The 6,408-nt window shown below is 38.2% G+C and overlaps 1 protein-coding gene and 1 pseudogene across 4 annotated transcripts in view; one reads left to right on the forward strand and one right to left on the reverse strand.

Moving 5' to 3' along the window:
* OPHN1 (oligophrenin 1) overlaps positions 1–6,408 on the reverse strand; it is a 240,962-nt gene that overhangs the window by 167,221 nt on the left and 67,333 nt on the right. The gene's annotated exons all lie outside the window — the stretch shown is intronic.
* LOC112477180 lies at positions 1,949–2,067 on the forward strand (annotated as a pseudogene).

Consider the following 6,408-nt stretch of genomic DNA (forward strand, 5'->3'; position numbering starts at 1 on the left):
GCTCAATTCAGGATTGTGGCTGCTTCTGCGGAGGGCTACAGAGAAGAGGATCAATGAAGGAAACATGACAAAATGTTTGTCTTTGAGGGGGTAGGCACAACAATGTTTATTACATGACTGTACCTTTTAAGTTTGCAGTAACCGCAGTAATAATAATAATGTGGGGGGTTCATAATGCGGGCCCCCAAGATGTGCTTCAGTGGTATGCAGATGACACTGAGCTAAAGGCACCTTTGGTGGCTGGATCAACAAAAACCCCTCCCCTCCCTCCCCCTCCCACTTAACTACCTAGAAGAATTCGAATTAGGAGCCTTGCCCATAGATATCCCCTCTTTTGACCTATCCGTGGAGCAGGGCAAACTTCTGTTTACTAGATGTTTCTTCTTCTTATCATCCTGCAATGACCCTTTGAAGCCCCTACATCGCCTTGCCTCGTCCCCAGCTCAGCATGTCTCATAGACCTCAATCTCCCTTCCTATCTTTGCCTCTCTCTTCCTGTGTATGGGGGGAGGGTCCCATACATATGTATGTATTAAATCTGGTTGTTTTCTCTTTCTAATCTGTTTCATGTGTGATTATTAGACCAGGCAGGAGAACCCTGAAGTTAGAGGAGAGTTTGTTCCTTCCCCATAATAATCATCATAAGAATAAGCAACTGGCTTTTCTCTGTGGAGTCTGTATTCTTTCCAAAGCTGAGTTTTTTTTTTTTCACCAAGTTTCCTACATGATGTTTGTGGCAGCAACTAGCAGTTCAGCGCTCACTAGCAGCTGGAGCTAGGGACACAGAGAGCATGTCAAAGAAAAAGTGAAAACCTGGCACCCAAATAGGCACTCGGTGTTGCCAGTGCTTTCTTGCTTGCTGTGACTTTTGGGAAGTTGTATTGAATTCCAAGTTCACATTGATGCCCTCTGGGGGAATTCTGCACAGCTCTGTGATCCTTTCTTAAAGGGACTGCCCATGTAAGAACCCAGCTGGAGGCCAGGGAAAGGTTATACTGCTTGGGCATTTAATCTGTCCCGCGAACCGCAGAGCTTCCTGGGACTAGAGCTTCCTGGGTCCTGCTTAGACTTATTTACATCTGAAAAGCTTGTCTTTTTCAGATTTACTGAGGACTGGGCCCTTCTCTGATTCCCAAGGGAAAACTTTAGTTCTCCTTGGCAGAGACTCTGCAAAAGACAGCCTTTGAGAGAACAAAGCAGGAGACTTCTCAGCCAAAAAAGACAGAGGGACATCTTTATAATCTCCCCACCATTTCTCCTACTGTTAATTGGCCATTTGTATAAATTTAAAAGAATAAGCGAGCTTAAAGTCCTCAAATTATGAGAACATAGGCTGCTGCTTTGCATATTGTAGATGAAAAAAGGGGTTCTATGGAAAGTAACCTCACATGGTGATGTGATCATAAATTCCTAACTGCGCAGGTCATGGTGGGTACTCACACCCTAGACCTACAATGTTTTAGTAAAAGGTTTACCTTTGCCTCATGCCAGCGCTGTCCATTGTTTCTGTGCGTCTAAGTTAAGACTCCTTTGAAATAAACCATAACCACCCTCGAAAGAGCACGTGACTTTGTTAAGTAACCTGTAATTGCATTCCAACCTCGCTTTTTCCCATGTGGTCTTTGTCTACAGGTTCAGACATTTCTTAGGTGGACACTACACGCAGACGTGCAGGAGGCACCTCAAACAGATGGATGCAGGAACAATAGCGACTGTCCCTTGGGGGCAAATCTGTTCCTTTGCACAGGAAGAAAATATTCTTCGGGCACTGACTACTCCTTTACTGGCGAGCTTCTAGGTCCATTAAAACCGGCAGAGAAAGGAACCAAAATGCTGCAACTTTGAGTTCACATTTTAGTCTCTATTAAATCACAATGATGTTACATATAATGTGGCGGCGAAGAAATGCATGTAAGTCTGATGTAATGTTACAATATGCAGCCAATGAGTCTACGGCCATGCCACCCTGAACAAGCCCGATCCCGTCTGATCTCGGAAGCTAAGCAGGATGGTACCTGGTTAGTACTTGGATGGGAGACCACCTAGGAAGACCGGGTGCTGGAGGCATAAAAAATAAAAAAAAATAAGAGATTGTAAGCTGATGAGGTCCTTGTAATCTGTGAGGTCAACCAAGGGTTGCCTCACCTAAAAAAAATAAACTAAAACAAAAACAATATGCAGCCAATGAGACCGGTACTTCCCAGCATGCGCGTGCACACACGTACCCTACACACGAAAGGACTGTGACAAAATCCATAAGATGTTCACATTCACAGTGAGTACCTCTCTATCAGAAAACAAATGTGTCATTAATTTGAGCATAAACCCTTCCCAGGACTTTTAAAGCCTCCAATCGCATTGCTAAGGACCAATATTGATAGGAAAATTTTCTGTAATATGACCGGCATTTTCTCCTCTGCTCCAAAACAATCCGGTCAGTCCTAATTTTATATGTATTGATGCTGATAGCCACATCCAATCTAGAAGGGTAGCTGCTTTTCTCCTTCTTGAAGTTCACTAGGAAAATATCTCTGACTTTCTGGTAAGTCCCACGGCAACTGTGCGAGTTAGAGCAAACATTCCTCTTCTTTTGAAAACAAAGGGGGGTAAGGGGACACAGAAGAGATAAGTAAGTTGCCCAGCATCACCCCAGAGGTAGCCGGTGACAGCTCCCAGCTTCACGGGAAGAAAAAAAACCTATGCCAGAGCTTCTCAAACTTCAAAGCACGTCAGAATTCACTGGAGAGACAAGGTTTGCTAAAACACAGTCTACTGTGCCCCACGCCCACCGTTTCTGATTCAGGAGATGTGGGGTAGAATACCTGAGAATCTGCATTTCTAAAATTTTGCCAGGTGATGCTAACTAATGCTGCTGGTCTAAGGACCACACCTGGAGAACCACACGTCTATGCCACACTGTCAAGTTAGGAAGATGTGGTCTAATACCAGTTAAGGATCTCAGGGTGGCATCTCTCTTGCCCAGAGGACCACAGAATGTCAGAGCTGCAAGGGACCTTGGAAACCATCTCTTTCGGTGGTTGTAAACCTTGGTTTCTTATTAGAACAACACAGTGCAGTTTCTTAAAATCACCTTTGTTTGCCCCCACCCTCAGAGATATTGATTTCAACTGCATAGGATGAGACCCAAGTCCCACTGAAAGAATCCTTTGTGAGCAGACTTACCTCATAAGATATACTAAAGGACTTCTTCAGGCTAAAAGCAACTGACCATAGACAGTAATGCAAATTCACATGAAAAACTGAGATCTCTTGCAAAAGTAATTATGTAATTACAAAAGAGAATAAATGCACATTTGTTCTCCTTTCTTAACTGATGTGAAAATCGATTGTAAAAAACAATATGTATATGATTGCATTTTGGAGCCCGTAATATAAAGAAACATCATATATTTATATAAATTCACAAAGGAGGGTGAAAGCAAAGCTATTAAGTAGATGGTGTAAGGAAATGACACAAAATGGTAACAAATCCACACCAAAAAAGGAAGAGAACCAGAAGCTGCACTCAAGAAGGTTAATACATACTCTATAAATGTATACCTTTTCTCATTTCCCCTCTCAATTTCTCTAAAAGACATGAAATCTTATATGGTAATCATTATAACAATGTAGTCTTGGGTTTCTAGATATACAGATGTAATACATATAACAATAGGAGCAATAATAGTATTTAATATAAAACAGAACAATAAGGAAAATATAAACAAAAAGCATGAGACATATAAAAAAGTAAAATGGCAGACATATGTCCAACTATATCAATGACAACATTAAATATGAATTGATTAAATAACCCAATCAAAAGACAGTGAGTGACAAACTGGATTTTTTAAAATTTCAACTGCATGCAGTCTACAGGCAACACATAGTACATTCAAAACACAAATAAGTCAAAACTAAAAATATGAAAAAGATACAAGAAAGCTTTAGTGGCTATATAAGCATTAGGTAAAGTAGATTTCTAAGCAAAAAATGATACTGGAAATAAAGAAGGACATTTTATAATGATAAAAGGGCCAAATCCATCAGGAAGGTATAATAATGATAAACATGTATGCACCTAAAAATAGAGCCCCCCAAATACATGAAGCAAATCATAACAAAATTGGAGAAATAAACAGTTCAAAAACAATAGTTACAGAGAATTAAATTACCTACTTTCAATAATGATTAGAACTAGATGGAAAATCAGTAAGGAGATATAAGATGTAGACAGCATCGTAAACTAATAAGTTAACATGTCTACAGAACACTCCACCCAACCACGGAATACACCTTCCTCTCAGGTGCACATATAACATTCTCCCAGACAGACTATGTGCTAGTACATAAAATCATCCTCAAGGAATCTGAAAGAACTGAAATCATTAGAACTATGTCCTATGAGCACAGAGAATGCTACTAGAATTAATAATGGAAATAAAGTTGAGAAATATACAAATATAAACAACACACTACTCAGTAGGAAATGGGTAAAATAAAATATCAGAAGAGAAATTAGAAAATATTTTGAGATGAATGAAAAAGACATAACATATCAAAACTTAGGGTATGTAGCTAAAGCAGTGCTTAGAGTAACATTTGTAGATACATTTATATTGAAAAAGAAGATCTCAAATCATTAACCTAAGCTTCCTTCTTAAGATACTGGAAAGAGATGAACAAAATAAACCTAAAACAAGTATAGGCAAGAAAATATTAAAGATTAGAGCAGAAATTAATAAAATAGAGAAATAGAAAACAATAGAGAAAAAACAACAAAACCAAAAGTTAGGTTTATTTTTAAGAAACCGACAAAATTGACAAACCTTCGGTTAGACCAACTAAGAAAAAAAGAAAGTTCGAATAACCAAGAGCAGAGCTAAAAGAAGGAACATTATTACCGTGTTATGAAAACAAATAAAAATAATTTTTAGGGAGTACTATGAGCAACTGTAAGCAAAAAAATCAGATAACTTACATGAAATGCAAGAATTCTTTGAAAGACACAAACTGCCAAAACTAACTCAAGAAGAAATGGAAAATCTGAATATACCTAACAAGATGTATGTTCAGAGATTAAATTTGTAATTTTAAAATTTCCCATAAAGAAAAGCCTAGGCCCAGAGGACTTCACTGGTGAATTATACCAAGCATTTAAAGAAGAACTAATACAAATTACTTACTAAAACTATTCCGAAAAATTAAAGAAATACTTCCCAACTCATTCTGTAAGGCCAATACTATCCTAATATTAAAACAAAACAAGGTTATCACCGGAAAAGAAACCCTTATAAATATCAAAGCAACACCCTCAATAACAGCAGCAAAAAGCAAACTAATTCCATCAACATGTAAAATGGAGTATATGCCACGACCAAATGGGGTTTACCCTGGAAATGCGAGCTTGGTTCAACATATGAAAAGCAATGCAATACGTCACATAAAAAGAATAAAGGAGAAAAATCACATGATCATTTCAGTCAATGCGGATAAAGTATTTGACAAAATCCAACAATTTTCTTTATTGAAATACGCAACAATCTTGTACTATAAGTAACTTCCTCAACCTGATAATGGGCATCTATGAAAAACATACAGCCGACTTCATACTTACTGGTGAAACACTGAGTATTTTCCCCCTAATTTCAAGACTGAAGCAAGGATGTCCACTCTCACCAGTTCTGTTCAACACTGTGCCAGAAGCATTTAGGCAAAGGAAAGAAGTGAAATTCTCTATATCTGCAGATAACATTACCTTATATACAGAACATCCAATGGAATCCAGTAAAAAAAAAAAAATCTATTAGAACTAATAAAAAAGTTTGGCCAGGTCGAAAGATACAAAATAAATATATAATATATAAACAAACTGTATTTCTACATTCTAACAATGAACAATCCAAAAATGAATTTAAGAAAACCATTCCATTTACCATAGTAAAAGATTCTGGACCCGGTTTGAAAATGCGGGTGTTGGGGGGGGGGGCTCCCCACACTAGGAATTTAATTATGACACTACCTGTCAGGAGATAGCATTAGATTCTACAGGCCAAGGTCACCATCAAAAAAATGAAAAGACTGTCCATGGACAGTAGACTAGGGGTTACCAGAGGGTAAGGGGAAAGGGAGAGGTAGATGGGGTAAAAGGGGATTTAAAAAGAAAGGAAGAAAAATGTTTACTAAGAAAACCTCTCCTAGTCGGGGGTGGACGAAAAGGTGAAGGGTGTCAAACAGTACAAACTTCCAGTTATAAAATAAATACATCATAAAGATGTAATGTATAGCATGGTGACTATTGTTACTAATACTGTATTGCATATCTGAAAGTTGCTAAGAGAATAGATCCTAAAAGTTCTTATCACAAAAAAAATTTTTTCCTAACTGTGCATGACAACATGGTGGGTG

Source organism: Pteropus alecto, unplaced genomic scaffold, assembly GCF_000325575.1.
Source record: "Pteropus alecto unplaced genomic scaffold, ASM32557v1 scaffold312, whole genome shotgun sequence".
Lineage (NCBI taxonomy): Eukaryota > Metazoa > Chordata > Mammalia > Chiroptera > Pteropodidae > Pteropus > Pteropus alecto.